At 40.1% G+C, this 18,144-nt stretch overlaps 1 long non-coding RNA gene across 3 annotated transcripts; it reads right to left on the bottom strand.

Annotated features, from left to right (window-relative positions):
* Nucleotides 1–2,133: 2,133 nt before the first annotated feature.
* On the bottom strand, nucleotides 2,134–17,617 carry LOC140635539 (uncharacterized). 3 transcript variants are annotated; one of them, XR_012032855.1, is made up of 6 exons: nucleotides 17,386–17,617; nucleotides 12,060–13,986; nucleotides 8,879–9,414; nucleotides 7,183–7,323; nucleotides 3,507–6,253; nucleotides 2,134–2,950 (listed from the first exon to the last, which is right to left on the bottom strand). It is a non-coding gene; the product is annotated as an uncharacterized lncRNA (long non-coding RNA). The 3 variants fall into 3 exon arrangements; XR_012032854.1 differs by lacking the exons at nucleotides 2,134–2,950; nucleotides 3,507–6,253 and having other exon boundaries at nucleotides 6,745–7,323; nucleotides 10,120–13,986; XR_012032853.1 differs by lacking the exons at nucleotides 2,134–2,950; nucleotides 3,507–6,253 and having other exon boundaries at nucleotides 6,745–7,323.
* Between the last annotated feature and the right edge of the window lie 527 nt (nucleotides 17,618–18,144).

The following is an 18,144-nucleotide window of genomic DNA, read 5'->3' as shown; positions in this document are numbered from 1 at the left end:
TCCTTACTTCTCTCTGCGTCCACACTGCTCAGCCTCCGTTGAGATAGAGCGGGGATGAGAACTCAGTGACCAAATCAACGGAAAGACACTGTGCTGGGCCTCGGGGAGTCCATGGACACACAGTGCAGTCTCTGCCATCCCTGGCTGAACTGAGTTGGAGCAGCAGCCCCCGAGGAGGCTGAAGACAAGCAGTGAGTTCAGAAATGGCCCAGAGCAGATGCCAGGGCAGTTGGCTGGAAGTGGAGTAACCTAGGTGAGAAGTGTCTGTTTTTGTAAGCCTTGGGCAAGACTTTTTCAGAAGCAGGTGAGTGTCCACTTAAAATAAATTGGCATCTGCCCTGTGACACTTGGGCGTGCACTGCCCTGTGTTGTGCTCTGTAGTGCATCCCCATCACTGGGGTGGGGGGGTGCGCAGCTGGCGGACCAACAAGCCATTATAGGGAGGCAGCCCTTCTTTCTTCCCTCACTGTTAACGCGCCTGGTTAGGGTGGAGGGAAAGCATGTGATGGGATGAAGGTAGCCCCCCTCCCCATCCCTGCCAAAGGCTCTCTTCCTCCCCATGGATGGAGAACACTTGGCACCACACAAAGATTGCTGGGTGGATCTGGAGAACCATTACTCCAGAGAGGAAGCAGTGGTCCTGCCTGGAGTCTGTCCCTGGCCTGGACTCTGTGGTCACGTGCCATAATCCAAATCAGCATAACTAAGGAAGTCCCTTGGTGGAAGTCAGGGTACCACGATAGAACTTTGTGCTCACGCTCGAGTGTGTTTCTGTTTTATTGTCTACCACTGAAAAGCTCTGCAATAAATAGGGCATGTGGTAATTAGGACATTGCTGGCACCGAGCAAGTTCACAAAGCAGGCAGGTGGTTGATGTAGCATCGTGAGCCTCTCTACCCTGCTTTATCTACAAGCCTGGCTCCGGTCTTCCAACTTCCAACAGCGGTAAGCATGGGGCTCTCAGCAAGTCAGCAGGGACCAAATTCTATTTCTTTTTATCAACTGTGAGTGGATCTTGAGCCCTACCACATTTTACTTTGATCTGAGACAATATCCAGGGTAAGATAAGGCCCTTTCAGCCTAACAAATTTATCGAAATGAGTAACTGCCCTAGAACCTGTGAGTGAACCCTGGCAGAAGTTAGGTCAGTCTTCTGAAGACCTGGCATCTTTTTCAGGGGTACCGTTTGTCAATGTATTTATTTGAGAGAGAGAGAGAAAGAGAGAGAGAGAGAGAGAGAGAGAGCAAGGGATGGGGGAGCAGAGGAAGAGGGACAAGCAGACTCCCTGCTGAGTGTGTAGCCTGATGCGAGGCTGGATCCCAAGACCCTGAAATCAGGACCTGAGCAGAAATTAAGAGACCCTTAACCAAATGAGCTATCCAGGTGCCCTGAAATCATTTTTATTCTACTGAATGGTGGATACCTAATGCTTGCCTGTGCAAAAGGACCATTTTGTGACTAAGTTATTGACACTCCATAGGAAGTAAAATAAAAACTAGGGAGAGAATCTCTCCATTAAGTTCAGTGTACTCACTTAGTCTCGATTATGTTTTTGCTATATATTCAGGAGTTTGAAAATGCCCTTTCTACCTGAATCAAAGCATGAGTCAATGGACAAATCCAGAATGTAGAACATTCTACAAGACAGCTTGCCTGGATTGTTCAAAAGAGTCAATGTCATGAGAAACAAATGATTTTTAAAAAACACATGGGGGTACTATTTTAGATCAAAAGCTACTGAAGAGATATAACAACCAAATACAGTGTATGGTACTGGATTAAATCTCAAATGGGAAAAAATCTATAAAGGAGATTTTTGAAAACAACTGACAAAATTTAAATATGAATTAGGTGACATTGAATTCATGTTGATTTTCATGCGACAACAGTACTGTGGTTGTTTGGGAGAATTTGTTTTCTTAGAGATGCAGGACAAAGTCCTTAGGGGTGAAGTGACATGACATCATAATCTTCAAATGGCTCTATAGAAAGAAAAGCTAGCAATAAAGCAAATGTGCACAAATGTCTAGAATTTAGGGGATGAATATTCATTGTGATGTTATTTCAGCTTTTCAATAGGATTGAAAAATTATAAAATAAAAAGTGGGAAGAAAAGATTCAATACTCTTGATAAAATGTTTTATTGACCCCATGTGTTTGGCCAGTATGCTCTTGCATGATGTGAGCTACTTTAAAATAAAAGCATTTTAGAAATAAACGGTTCCACCATCCCCTTTCTTTTACAAAATGGTAGTTGCAGGTAATAGTTGCTTTGTATTAACATCTAAAATAACAACTTTGCAACTCCACATTGGTTCTTCTATTTTTTTTCTTCTTAATGTTACTGGTCCATGAGTCTAGATGTCTAGAGAGTGCCACACCAGTGCTTGGCTTGTGCTGTTCGGTTCCACAACATTATTCATGTCGTGGCACATACAGAAAGTAGTAATATGTGTATGGCCAATGTCTGAAGGCGACTAGCCCAGAAGTTCTGGCTGCCCCCTGGATGAAGGGGTCACCATCTTGGTGCACCTGTGAGCCATCTGGGCCACACAAGTGTGCCATTGTCATAGGTGGGACTCAACTTCCATGCATAAAAGTGCTATGAACTGCTTTACACACAATTTGAAATGTTTGCTTGAAAAAAATCATCTAGTATATGTCCAACCGCTGTGGATTCAGACTTTGCTTTCAATGAAGGGATATAGGTATCTTCGTGTGTCTGCAGTTGTACTAAACACCAGTGCAGTGTCCTGTCTCTCTGACATGCTTCCATCTGATCATCACTCATCTCAACACTTGTTATGATGGATCTTGAGTTGTAATGAGGTTAACTGCAAGGCAAACTCCTACAGGAGCATATGGAGGAAGCTCAGGAGCTAATGTTCTATCTCTGGCTTTTGTGATTCAGTCCAACTTGAATGTACTGAGATGAGACAAGAAATGACTCTGAAGACAGAAGCCAAAAAAGGACAAGTTAACCCAGTTTGATCCAAACCTTTTTCACAAAGTAGCATTTGGTGTTTAAAGCTTAGTGTCCTGAAGTTCTACATAATTAATTTAAATTCTCTGTTAAGAACCTGCTCTAATGAGGAAAGAGCACTGATTGGGCTTACAAAATCCCAGTGCATCCCGATAGCCTGGTGAGTCTCTTAAAAGCATATGCTCCTGGTCCTTATTCCTGAGAGATTCTGATTCAGTTGTCTAGAGATCTCCCACCCTGGTGATTCTAATGTGCCATCCAATACTGAAGCCTAGAATCAGAAATCAGAGGCTAATAGTAAGAACTGGAAGTCTAAAGTGCTTTACAAATAGGAGACATTCGTTTTATTATGTAGCTACTATAATTTTCTTCCTGTCTTCCCCTCCTAATTTCCCAACATGGTTGACTGATTCTATTTGGAATGGAGTTTTTCTTCTGGAACCTCTGTAGTCTTATTCTTTCTGTTACTTAGCAAGGACCCGTATGCCTGTGGTTAGCCCCAGAAAGGTAACAGGAAAGTACCTGCATGAGGACGTGTGAGTGTGCTAACAGCTGAGAGTGTGCTTTCTTTCTGAAGCCAAATAGTACGTTGTTGTGACCTTTATTGGTCTAGATTAATCATGCCTTCACTTCCTTCCATTAACATGGGCACCTCAGCATTCTCTGTCTTGATTGTCTTCACTGTGTGCCAGGTATGATACTGAAAACAGCTGGACTGTTGCTTAATTTTAGACCTATTCCAACTTCCTTTTTCATGGTACAAATCTGATGGTCAAACTATAGACATGGCAATAAGATGATTTATAGCTGAGGATAAGAGTGTGACTTTAAATTGATGCTGAGATTTGCCAGATACAGTTCATATGGTCCAAGGAAAGTAAAAATCGAGTATCCTAATGATGATGATGGTGAGAGCCAACTCACAGTGTTTACCACCTGTCAGACACTGTTCTCAGTGCTTGGTTCTCATTGATACACTCAACCTGCACAACTCTACCTGTTCTATACTCTTATCATCTTTATTTTACAGAAGAGGAACCTGAGGATAGGTTGGTTCTACACTTGAGTTTGCCATTAATAAGCTGTGTGAGCTTGGATATGTCACTTAAACTCTGAGGACCTGCTGTCTTTTTTTTTTTTTAAGATTATTCGAGAGAAAGAGAGAGAGAGAGAGGGAGAGAGAGAGGCAGAGACACAGGCAGAAGGAGAAGCAGGCTCCGTGCAGGGAGCCTGACGTGGGACTTGATCCTGGGTCTCCAGGATCACACCCTGGGCCGAAGGTGGCGCTAAACCGCTGGGCCACTGAGGCTGCCTGAGGACCTGCTTTCTGATTGGAGCTGTGAGTCTGCTAATGATCTCTGTTCTCCTTGATTCTAACCAAGGCAGTCCACTTCTGTCCGTTTCTCATATTGATTTGGTGCAGTGATTTATTATTTTCTACTCTTGCCCTACTTTGTTTTCCATTAACCTCTTTTCCTACTTCCTCAAACTCTTCTGCATTTTGACAGACTTCACTTGTAAGTATAAACAGCTCCTCTACATATATTGACCCTGGGTTTGGGGACTTTTTAGGAGACAAACATAAGGCTTGGAACATTAATGAGTCAAGCAATGGCATTTCCCTGAAAATAAGTAAGTGAATGGTGAAAATGACAGCAATAGTACTGGTGGAGCCATAGCTCCTTGGGGTATTATTGCCATCTTGTGTAGCATTTTCCTAAATATTGATCACATAACTGCTGGCGTAGTTGTGATTTAAAGAATCAGAGTATACTGATACACCTAATAATGAGGCAACTACCTTAGGATTTGTTATCCTTCCAAACTGAAAGTGTGGACCATGAGATTGAGGAAGTAGTAGAAAATACTCAAGAAACTTAAGAGGACTGAGGTACTCTGTTTACTTCAAGTGGCTAAGGGATCAAGGAACAGTATTGCTTTCCATGGTGACTTACTCATTCCAGAGAAGCAACTATCTAAAGGAGAAGCTAAGAGTCATGAGAGCAAACTTCAAAATCATTTGGATCTTTTGATCCACCATGTCATTGGAACCTTGAAGTGTGTGGTTTCCTATCCCTTACCTATAGATCTGAGTGTTTTCGTGGTCACTGTATTAAAAACTTCTGTAAAAAAAGGCCTGATAGGTGATGAAAAGTATTCTCCGCTGTGTATGCCTACCTGGCACTTGTAACATTCAATTCTGTATTTCACATGAGACCACGGAGTTTATGGATTCCTCCAAGTATTCAAATGACTCACATCAATGAAGGCGGTAAATATGTTGGGCCAAAACACCATCAGAAATGTCTTTGTCAGCAGGGAGCAGAAGTTATATTAATTAAAATGTTCTGAGAAGGTACAGGGTGCATTCCCAAAGAGTCATCAAACTATTTTAATCCTAATTAAGGATGTTTGCTCTTGGCATCTTGGAACATAGGGGATTAGAATTGAAAAAGTCTGTTGCATTTCTAGAAGTAAGGTCATCAAACTCAGACCAGATCCCTCAAGCTAGGAACTGAGCATATTTTGATAGAGAGCCACCACTTTAGTTAATCGATATTTGTTCAGTGCCCTCCCATGTTCAGAGAAGATTATGAAAAGGTATGAAGTGAAAAGATCAGAGACAGCTCAAATTTGTGTAGTGGAGCAAAGGACTCAGGACAGTGACAAAATAATCACTGACCTTTTAAGGCAAAAGTGTGACTGAATGGAGGGTATTCTTTCTGTATATGAGTACTGGCATATCCTGAGACTGTGGCCCACGTGGGGCTGGATCGTCAGCATGTCCACCTTTATCTGGGAAAAAATGATGTCACCAGGATTTTTAGCCTAAGACCTAGACAAATTCATTTGTTTTATGGTAACCTGGTGATGCATTGTGTTACAGCTTAGTGTTTTCTGTGTGGATTTTGAAGCCTCATAAAGTTGTTGAGGCATTTCCTCACTGTAGCTTGTCACTTGTATAGACTGAGTACAAATCTTTGGACGTGACTGCAAGCCATTTTATCTGTTGTCAGGAACGTCATTATCAATGCTTTGAAGCATAGTGAATAGATGCAACTCTCATCATTGGAAAGGTCGGGTTAAATAATCCAAGCTGAAAAAACAGGAGGTAGATGCTATCCTCTGGACGTCACATTCCTGGTAGAGCATCAGTTTTCAAATGACAAACTCTGGCTCATCCTCTGCCTCTGAAAACCATTTTGGAGGAAGGAAACTGGTTTAATGTTCAGAGATTCAATGTTGGTGCTCCTTAAAAAAAGTCTTTCCTAAATGAGAAAAGAGAAAAGAGAAAAGAAAAAAGTACTATATATATATATATATATTTTTTTTTTGCATTGCAGTGATGTTGAATATTGAGGTTGAGACTATGAAAATACTTTTTTTTTCAACTTTAAAGATGAAAGCTCATTCTTACCCAAAGAACGGTTTGTGTTGGCACTGGTAAAATTGACATTTGAGAGAGGAAAGAGAGTTAGCTTCTGGCCGGAGGGCACGCTTCTGACCTTGCTTAGCTCTACTGGGAAAGGGCCAGGGCCAAAGGCCTGGCCTTACCACCCGGGTGCACCCTTGGCTAATACTCTGCAGGGCAGAACGCAGAGAATGGGAGTGTATGACACACACATCAATCCACATGTGTAACTCTGTCAATTAAAAGACCAATAAACAGGCAGCTTAATAGAATATTATGCCACAGATTACTCTAATCAGCTCGACATATTGATTTTTGAGCATTTTCAATTTGGTTATCAGAACAAAGTTATTCTTTTTTTAATTACTTTGCCAATTTATTGTTGTGTTCAGGGGCTTCTGCAGTATTTTCCTCTCTATCGTTTCATGTTGTAGGAGATGCCCTACCACAATTAATGTTGAATGGGTTCTTGGGAATGGGTTTCATACGATCAAGACAGCATTGACCAACTTTATTCTGTTAGGTAAAGTTGGGTGGTGAAAAGATAGATAGAGAGATGTGAAATTGTTGTGAAGGGGATTTTTGCCTGGATTCAATCTAAATACATCTCAAAAAATTGTAAAATAGAATCTACCAGCTAAGACTAATGAGCACAGAACTGCATTGATTTGGCCCAGGGTGGACAAATAGAACATCTGGCATATTTGGCACCAATGACACAGCTGGCATTGTTGGAAACGTTTCTGCAGAAGGTACAGATGCAGAAATGGGAGAATTGGTACAAACAGTGCAGATGGAACAGTTGGAACAGATGACAGTGGGCAGAGCTGGCGATGCTGGCACAGGTGTCATAACCTCAACAGCTGGCACAAGTTGTGACAATCCTGGGATTTCTTCGTACAAGGCACATGTTCATTTTGGCTTTGGCTGCAAAGCGATAAGAGCATTTTATAATTAGTAAATGTGCCATTTAAAAAAGAACTTTTTTCCCCTCCATCCTTAAGGACATCTACCTCCAACTGTTAAAGCTTGGAATATAGAGCATTTTTGCAAATTAGAATTTCCCTGAGAAAGCCATAATTGATAAATACAGATTTCATAGGAGAAGCAATTAGATATTTTTGTTCAGACATAGATAAAATTCATGAATGGAATTTCTTCATAGGAGTTTTGTGGGAAATAAAGGTCAGATTTTTGGAAATAAAAGTACACTTTGCATTTAAAGTGAAATTTGTTATCAAATTAGCTGCGATGTGTTTCTGAAATACAGGGACTATTCCCCAATTATGTGAAATTTCCTGTAGAATCACGCTTGAAGACATGGTACAGAATTGGAAACCGGTCTACAGAACAGGTTGGGAAAACAGGAAAAAAAAATGCTGGAATACATAATATGGAGAAATCATGAATTGCCACTTTCAAATACCAATGGGACTTGGCTCTAATTTCATTTAAAATGCTATAATTTGGGCTTGAATTAAAAATACAATATAGTATAATCTTTTGGGCAATGACATTTAATACCAGATGAAAAGTTGAAAGAACAAAGCCACTTGTTTGTTAGTGGCTAGAAATATCACCGTTTTCTTCTTATATTTTTGTCATGACAGCCTATTCATATTATGGGAAAGCCAAATAGTATTACCTAACTATAAAATAATAAAAACATAAGAAAAGATTAGGTAATGGGCTTTTAAATTTATGTGCACATTCTCTTGAAGATAGTGAGTGCTCCATCAATTCCTGATGAGTAAATGAACCTAGGGTCTAAGAAATACCTATATTCCAAATTTTTAAAAATCACTAATTACCTTCTCTATTGAGGACAAATCTTCCATTAGAAAGAAACGAAATGAATTAGGTCTCAGCCCTCCTTAAAGCCTCAAACTCGACACATACATGTTAGCCAGCTTCCTTCCCCAAGGGAAATCATAGATGCGAAAGATTAGTTGGATGTTATATACTCCTTATCCTCAAGTAAACCCAAAATTTCTTTAGGTTTTCCAGCTTATATTAAACTAAAACCGGCATAATAAACCACCTTCTAGTTATTATCAGTGCAACACTGTGAATGTTTTATATGTGTCCTGAGACTTTTGGGAAACTACTACAGTAATAGTTAATTATTTCAAACTGGACGTCAGGTTCTTGGTCATTAAAAACATACTGTCTTTGTTTCCGGATGACCCTTGCATGTTGTTACCTATAGTTAATTTAAACAAGAAACCCACAGCAGTGTAAAGTTATTTAGGCATATTTGATTTCAATTTTTCCATTACTTCTGCTTTGTTATAACCTCATGTTGAACCCAACTAAACTATTCTTATTATTCAGAACTTGAATTCTATCACTTAACATTAGTTCATTTCTTGACTGAGATGACAAAAAATGTTTCTGCTTCAAACAGATAAAATACCTTAATTTTCTAACTGTACTTTTGTGACATAGAGAAACTAAGAGAGGAGGAGGCAAGAGGGCTTACTGTTCTCTCCGGGCACAAAGATGATGACAGATGAATCCCTAGCCAAACAGGCTGGAAATGTCCACCTTGTACCTCCTCGCTTGGTTTGAAACACTGCTTCATGGCTGAACCTCAGATGAATATTGCTTCTAATCAATAAATGCCGTATGAAAAACGATCAATTCAGGAGCGTAACAGATAGGGGTATTTCCAGGATTTGGCGTCCGTTGGGTCGGCAGGAGTGTTTCTGAAGGAAGAGGATGAGGGTGAGTCATTCCTCTGAGCCTCTGCCTTCCTCAGGAATTAAACGAAAATTAAACATGAAAGATGCAATCTGCTGTAGCAATGTGATTCCTTTATCATTGTCCCAGCCACTATCTATTTCTAAGCACATTGAACTTTCCAATTTATTGGCATCTCATCTTATGTAAATATCCTTTTCCTTCTCTTAGCTCCAAGACATCAGGATGTGCTTTCATTCCTCCCTTCAAACAGTTGCTCCACATTATGCCTCTCCACCGTCCCTGGGGCAGCTTCTCTTCTCTGCACGTGGCAACCTGGAATACAGTTTTTGCCTAGACTTAGGGTAGGGAGGTGGTAAACAAAAATTAAGCATATTATTTAAAACAAAGCCACTTATAAATGTGAACAAAAATCCAGGGGAAATTTACATATTAATTTCAAGCACTGAGGAACCATTATATTCAGACGTGATCTCCTTCCACCTTCCCTGCATGGTCCCGATGGTCCCTAAATACACATCAGCCCCAGCTCCTCTTTGGGGTCATGAGCATCCACTAGCGCACTGGGTGGGGCACCAAGCTTGTTTGTGTGAAGGCAGAGCTTTCCTGCCCCAGACCTGCAGAAGACTGTGCTCTGATTGATGAGATGCAAAAACATGCTGTAAAATGACCTATTCTTGTTACTCTGTCGGAGACAGGAAAGGAGGGAAGGAGAGGCAGGTAAGAATTAGGTGGGGTGGGTTTTTTTTTTCCTTATGGAAACAGAGTAGTCCTATATGGACGTTAGTGGGCTATTATTGGCGACCTGTATGTAGAACCAGCCAGATTTAAGCCATGATTGATTCTCCAAAATGATTATGCTGATAACTATCATTGTGTCATGTGAATAAACAACTAATTGAAGTGTAGATACATTTACTCATGTTTTAAATATGTTTCAGTACAAGAATATTAAAAACTTACAAAATAAGCAGATAGACTAGGATAACGAGCTCTCGGGTGTCCATCACCTAGACTTACCAATTATTACTATTCTGCCAATTTTGTTGCTTCTTTCTCCTTGTCATCCATTCACACTTCCCCCTTCCCTTTCCTGGAGTATTTTCAGGAAAATTCAGGATGTTATTTCACCCTGAAATACTTTGCTGTTCATCCCTAAGACACAGGCACAACTTTTTGAAATACAGTGGCCAAAAATAACAATATTTCTTTGACCTCATCCCACTTAGTCCATCTTCAGAGTCTCCTACTTATCTCAGAGGTGTGTTTATACCATTAGCTTGCTTGAAGTAGGTCCCAAATAGACTCCTGATTATGTGTCTCTCCCTTTTTTTTAAAGATTTTATTTATTTATTCATGAGAGACACATACAAAGAGAGAGAGAGAGACAGAGACACAGGCAGAGGGAGAAGCAGGCTCCATGCAGGGAGCCCGACGTGGGACTCGATCCTGGGTCTCCAGGATCATGCCCTGGGCTGAAGGCGGCGCTGAACCACTGGGCCACCCGGGCGTCCCTGATTATGTCTCTTATGCTTATTTTAATCCCTCTCTTTTCATTTCATTGATAGTTGGATAAACCAGGTTATTTGTCCTTAGTATGCCCTCACTCTGAATTTGATTAGTTGCTTCCCTGTAAAGACTTTTGATCTAACCCTATCTCTGTATTTTCCCTATGTCAGTATTTGGAGCTGTGGGCTTGATTAGATTCATGGTCCAGCTTAGGCAGGAATATTTCATCATTGCTGCTGTGTCATTACTCCCTATTGCACCATCAAGCATACAGTATCTGGTTGTCCACTCTCAGTGATGCTAAGACTGGTCGGTGAGTTCAGGTGCATATACTCTTGATCCCTAAGACTATATTAATCAATTCTCAAGCTTCTTTTCACATATGGATGTCTCAGTGTCTTTGTATAATCATCAGGGAGTCTTTCAATTGTTAACAAAAAATCTTTGATATTAATTTTATTAGGGAACTGCCAAAGGGCAACATCAAGTTTCCATCAACACATGTGCACACACACCCCTGGAATTTTTTCCATAACATACATATATATTGTGGGAGTCTAAATCTAGATTATAACCTGCTTTTTATGTCCAAATGCATGGGCCAGTTGCAGGCTCACTGATCAGTTAGCAGTTCTACAGCTGCTGCTAAATATTTGTAGTCTGGTTAATTTCAGCCATATTTGTGACCAAATTGGGTCCACTGTTCATTGATATGTAATCAGTCTACAAGCGATTGGCCCAGTGGTTTCAGGAATGCTGATGGCTAAATGAATATAACTATTCTATTATTCATTATTTGGAAATTCATCATTGTGATAGTCAAATAATCGATAATTTCAATGTGGTATGATTTGTTTTTTTATTGTAGATCATTGATAAAGAATAAATAGAAATATAGCAAAATATGTAGAGACACCTGATTCCAAACTATAAACATTCAGGTTGAAAGCCTACGATAAACCACATACTAAATTTGATTGTTTTAATAGATTGTTAAAGATAAATACAATTAGAGGTATATGCAATTACATATTTAACAGACATCTCCAATGTTTTAGTATTTTTAATTCTGTTTCCTGATTTACTTGAAAATGGAAGTGCTAATGTCACTGGTCTAGGATTAATGAATATAAAATTCAGTGTTTTTCCAGTGGTGATTCATAGTAACTATAAACACTCTCAGCAACAGGCAACAGTGGAACATTTCAAGTTTTTCTAAAACCTTAATTATGAAAAATGTCTTATTTCTGCGTGAAGTTTAAGTTCATTTGATGGTGGCTACTGCCCGGTGGGAGAGAGCATTTGAACAGATGAGAGAGCTGAGCTGGGGGAGGTCACATGTCGTAAGCAAGGCCACACCAGCAATAAAGGACAAAGACTTTCATCAGGATCACTGTTAAATCCAGTTTGAACTTACTGCATTCTGTCTAGAAAGAAAGAATTTCACTTACTGCTGCCCGCAGAGCTTTGATTATTCTGAAGCCTAGGCCTGTCCGAAGTGCTGAAGAAGCTTCCAGTTTGAACGCGCTCCGCCTGCTTCTAGGTTCCAGTGATCTTTGGTCAAAAGCTTTGTACAGTCTGTTTCCTGTTTACCTGGCGGAGGACGTTTGACTGCCATGATTCTCATCCCTCGTGCATCTCTCAACTAAAAACCTTTTCCTCCTTTTAATGCTCGCAGGGGAGCTGGACTTTTATATGTTCTTCTTTTCTCTTTCTTTTATGAAAACACAATAAAGTTGGAGAGGAATAAGGTACAGGCTTTTATAGAATACCTGTAAGATCCTTGGTTTCTCGATCTAAGATTTTTACTTCCTCAAATATGAAAAAGTTTGCCCTGGCAACCACCCCTTTAGTTTATGTACTTTCTCCTTCCTGATAAATGCCCAAACTGTGTTGGGAGGAATTTCCTTATGAAGCTCCACTAGTCTTCAATGTGACTTCTGCTGTTGACCCATTTTTTTTTAGAAGAATTGCCTTTCTTATTCTCTGGCTTCCATACTTAAAAAAAAATTGAATTAGAAATCTTCCTAATTAAATACATGTTTAAATAGAGGTACATATTGCTTTTCTTAGGATATTTTTCTAATCTTCTAATAAGACTATGGCCATTAAAATTTCTTTTAAGATTTTATTCATTTATTTATTTATTAGAGAGAGAGATTGAGAGAGGAGGCATGTGTGTCCATGCATATATGAGCCCCTGGAGGGATGGAGGGAGAGAATACCAAGCAGACTCTGCACTGAGCATGGAGCCCCACGTGGGGCTTGATCGACCCTGAGATCATGACCTGAGTGGGAATCAAGAGTCAGTGGCTTAACATACTGAGCCACCGAGGTACCCCTATGACCATTAAAATTGAGAAATAATGTTTTCTCCCTGATTAGGACCCCAACTTTTGGTCTTTTCACTGGATATGGAGAAAAACATATGGTGCTTTTGAGACAGTTGCTTAAGCGAATTGAGGGAAAGATCAAGAACTTGAAATTTCTGAGCCCGAAGGGGAAGCAATGAAGGGATAAAGCTCTATGGTTTGTGGTCATTGTCAAGAAGATCTTGGCAGTCATTATATTCACTTTAAAAAGCAAAATGAGGGGATCCTTGGGTGGCGCAGCGGTTTAGCACCTGCCTTTGGCCCAGGGCGCGATCCTGGAGACCTGGGATCGAATCCCACGTCGGGCTCCCGGTGCGTGGAGCCTGCTTCTCCCTCTGCCTGTGTCTCTGCCTCTCTCTCTCTCTCTCTGTGACTATCATAAATAAATGAAAATAAAAAAATTAATCTTTAAAAAGCAAAGTGAAGTATATTTAGATTATAACCAAAAAATAGCAGCAAGGACCAGGATAACCTTAAGAGTAACTGTTTTAATATCAGAGCAGGATTCTAAAGAACTCTTGGAATCTTTAAGAACAACAAGAATGAAAAACAATCCTTAATCTTTGATTCCTGAGAGGCTAGGTGCCGAACTGGAGGCTTGCTGGAAAATCAGTGTTTTCACCTACTTGAAGCTAGGACTCTCTTTGCTTTGCAGAAGCCTCCTGTACAGTAGGGCTGAGATCTTTTTTTTTTTTTTTTTTTAATCATCTGAGTCTAAACTTGGGCCATTTCTTCTTTCCTCTTCCTCCTCTCAGCCTCCATCTTCGCAATGACAGACTGCATTCGGTAATTGCTGTCTTTTATAATTGTTCCATCTCCAAATTGGCTGATTAGGGGAGAGACCCAGCTGTCCATCAAAATGGTGTAAAGTGGCTGAAGCAGCCATCCCCTGAGCTGAAGAAAGTTAATTGCACTTTCTGAGGCTGTCCCAGTAGGAGAGGTGCTGAGAAGAGCCCTGGGAATCCCTGTTAGTGCTATTTTTTTTCTGAGCGTGTCCATTTGTAACCTGGAAAAAATGTAGTAAACAGCATGTTAATTAGATTTACAGATGAAATTAAATCAAGAAGAGTTGGGAACACACCAGTGAATAAAGAAAAATGCTGCATGGGCTTTCTGAGGTTAAAAATATGGAAAGAATCAAACAGAATGAGAATTAAGATAGACAGTTGTAACCCCAATGCTTGGGAGGGGGAAAAAACAAGCTATAAAAGTAAGCAGCAAGAGGGAAAAATCCAGAAAGCAGTGATGCCAGAGAGACCAAGGGAGAGTGGACAACAAATTAGATGTGTTTGCAATATGCCATGGAAGCTAATGTGATTTGGGGCTGTATGTGTAGAGACATCACATCATGAGGGAGAGGTGGAGTAATTTAGTTCATTTGGCAGAAACACACCTGGAATATCCTGTTCAGGTCTGTGTATCTTGGGAACACACAGATATAGAAGAACTAGGGGGAAATTAGCATAAAGCAACAAAAGTGATTAACAGGTGATGGACTGATTTTTAGAAAAATGGACTGTGTGATTTGGCTTAAGAGTCTCAAGATTGAAGCATTTAGTTTCAGGCTGTTTTCCTGATCTTTAACCTACGAATCCAGAATTATTAAAGCGGAATTAGTATAAAAGTATAGACCCTAGCTTGACTGGACCGAAATTGACAAGAAGGAAAATAGGAAAATTTCCTGTGAATAAAAACTATGAGATTATCTCTTTAGGGGAGTAAGAGGAGCGCCAGTCTGGAAAAATATGAGTTTACATTGTTATCATACTTGTCATTCCAAAGCCATTCTATTCACCCTGGCCTTGACCCCTCAACACTGAAGAATTCAGTGGAACTGCTCATCTTTCAGGACCCGAGAACCCTCCCCGGATGCCCATTCCTCTGCAAAGTTCTGCCCAGAGGTGCCCATTTAAAAACTTCCCCTTATAAGTGCTTGTGGCAGATGGCTTATCTTTCCCGTCCTTTTGGATGCTTCTGGTATCTGCAAAGGCAGTGACCAAAAGCAACAATTGATCTGCCGTGTCATCTCGATGTGTGGCTGGAGGCTGTCGTTTAATCCAAGGGTTGGCTTCTGATGGCAAAGGAAAGATGAATCTAATTTTAAGAAAATCTCAAAATGATAGCTGGAGGAGCAGCATTTTGTACTAGCTAATGAGGCTAATTTGTTCTTAAAATACAAGTTGCTGTGTTTCCTAAATTAAAATTCCCTTCTGATGTAAATACAGAAGATATAAATACAGAGAAGAGATGTATGCTGTATTTTTTTATTTTGCAATTTGGAGCCCATTCTAAAAGGATCTGTCAGAGAAGTGATTTTATTCTCTAACTTCAGGGAGACCTTTATTTCCTGGCTTCAAATACATGGAAGGACAATATTAGCATGAGTTTTACAAGAAAGAGAAGAAGGTGAGATGATTTCCTCCTGGCTAGAGATTGTAAAATGCGTTGTCCTACAGATTATTTCCTATACCGATGTGATTCTCAACTTCCTCATCAGGAAAATGAACATCGGGGAGTGTACTGGCTTTCAAAGTAATTAAATAATCCACTGACAAATGCTTTATTAACATTTAGGTATTTAATTAAATCTGCTGGAGAGAAAGTTCTTATCCCTAAATCAAGAGGTTTCCCTGCCTTCTATTCACTGTGGTGGGGAAAAGTAATTCTCGGGTGGTGTTGCTATAGAAGATTGTCTTATTCTTTTCATTTTGAATGATACAAAGAACAGAGCAGAGTCTTTGGATAAATTAAAGCAAACAATAAAATGGAAGACCTTAACAATAAATGCCATTAATTTTCTAAAGACTGTTTGATCAGCTATTTAAGAGTTCGGACCACATCCTAGGAGAAATAGATACTCTCTGAACAGGGCAATAGCATTTAATGTATAAACTAACACAGGGCAAGGATCTAAGGTATCTTTTCATATCTAGTTTATCTAAAGGATCTCTTCAATCCTTTCACTCTATATTTTGCTTCTGAACACTGGACTCTGATTTTTTTTCCTTTTTCTTTTTTTTGCATGTGACAGAGAAATGAGCTGCCCCAGCCTTATCTCATTTTAAGTGCAGGTCTAGAACTGGAAAAAGTTATGTTATTTATATGAATTAATTGGTGAATTATGTCTGAGATTTTGGATGCATCTCTAACAGATAAACTTTGCCATTATTGACACCTATAATTCACTTTAAAGCAGTTAAAACTGTTACTCAAAGGAGCTTAAATTGCTCCTCACTGACCTATCTATGTCTTCACAAGAGACCATATGAGAGCTACCTCAGCTGTAAAAATCAGTGCTCAGACTAAAGATTTCCTTTTTTCCCTTTCCATCTGGATTTGGCAGAGTTTCTCTAAAACTTGCTCCTCCCTATGTATTTTCTTCTTTACTGTAGTACTGCTGAAAAATGTGAAGGAAGAGCACGCCAGGTCAAAGGAAGGAAAGATGTCTGTGTGGAGCCAGGAGGCCTCGATGCAAGTTGCTAACATGCTAAACATGCTTTTGCCATCACGTGTGAACTTGTTGCCGCGGTGGCAAGACCCTGCCTCATCCGGCTGCTGTCGGCATCTCCAGTCTCGTGCTGTGCCGCTCCCCTAGCTTCAGCCACAAAGGCATGCTCTCTCTGGCTTGAATATCCTGTCTTTGCTGCCTCTGGGCCTTTGCACTTGCTGTGCTTTCTGGCAGAAGACTCTTCCCCTAACTCTCTCTAGCTGGCTTTCTCCTCTTTTGGGTCTCAATGTAAATGTCACTGCTTCAGAAAGGACTTTCCCACTTACTCAGTCTCCATTAGCCCTGGTGCTGTTACCTTTTCTTTCTTTTCTTTCTTTCTTTCTTTCTTTCTTTCTTTCTTTCTTTCTTTCTTTCCTTCCTTCCTTCCTTCCTTCCTTCCTTCCTTCCTTCCTTCCTTCCTTCTTTCTTTCTTTCTTTCTTTCTTTCTTTCTTTCTTTCTTTCTTTCTTTCTTTCTTTCTTTTCTTTCTTTCTTTCTTTCTTTCTTTCTTTCTTTCTTTCTTTCTTTCTTTCTTTCTTTCTTCTTCTTTTTTCTGTTACCTTTTCTATAACATACTCTCTATCATATCACCCTATTGTCTCTGCCCACCCTCTTCCTCCTCCTCTCCCTCTTCCTCCTTTTCTTCCCTAGTACACAAATTATCTTGCCTTTTTGCCTGTTTGTTGACTATTTCCTCCCCTAAAACGCATGTTCCCTGAGAGCAGAGGACGTGCCTACTTGCTCTTCACATTTTCTCCAGTGCTGAGAACAATACTAGACCCACAAAGGTGAACCAATATCTGTTAAATGTTGGACATCATTTATAGAAATATTGCATCGCGCATTTTCCAAACATTTTTACTTGTAGAAATGGAGGAGGAAAGAAACATTAAAAATCATTGTTTTAGAATACACTCACGCATGTTTCTTAAGTACGACTATATCAAGCTATCAGGATATTATAAACGTTGCCAACTTCAGCAAACTCATCTGAATATACACACAGATGCCAGGGTAGTACCATCAGAAAAACAACAAATCGATAAGTTAGATTCTTGCAGATGCAGAAGAAATTGAAGCACTAACGAAAGGATACAGGCTGGAAGGTCCTTCAGGTCAAGAGCCTTCATTTCAATAATTCTTTTGGATCCTGTAAAACAATTGTAGAACATGGAATGCACCCACGGCCTACAGAAGGGCTGAAATAGAATAGAATGTTGTCATGGTAGACGTCAGGGAAAAGCCAGTGGGGAGGATGTGAAGTAGGTTCCATTCTCATTCAAAGAGCATTACCAGTACAAGGCATCTAGCACTGCTCCCTTGCGTTTCCCAAATTACAGAGGCCTAAAATGAGGAATAAATCCATAGAAAGGAAGGCACCTAGGCCTGCTTCCAGAGCACATGATACAGAAAACAAAAATTGCATTTCTCAAGCCCTTGTGAATCTAAGTACTCATAAAGACTCCTGGTCAGCCATGCTCTGGGTCTAGGAGAAGCAAGGAAATCTCTACCAGGGTCACTGCTACAAGTACAAAGGGAAAATTTGCCCACAAGGTGGCAATAGCTAAAGGCCCCTTCTAAGGGTCAGGGTCAAGGTCAGGTATCATGTAAGTGCTATGCATATTCATTAAATTCCCATCACAACCCTGTGAAATACATACTATTGTCATTAACATTT

The sequence above is a fragment of the Canis lupus genome, chromosome 6 (genome assembly GCF_048164855.1).
Source record: "Canis lupus baileyi chromosome 6, mCanLup2.hap1, whole genome shotgun sequence".
NCBI classification, from domain to species: domain Eukaryota; kingdom Metazoa; phylum Chordata; class Mammalia; order Carnivora; family Canidae; genus Canis; species Canis lupus.
This window is presented reverse-complemented; position numbering and strand designations above follow the sequence as displayed.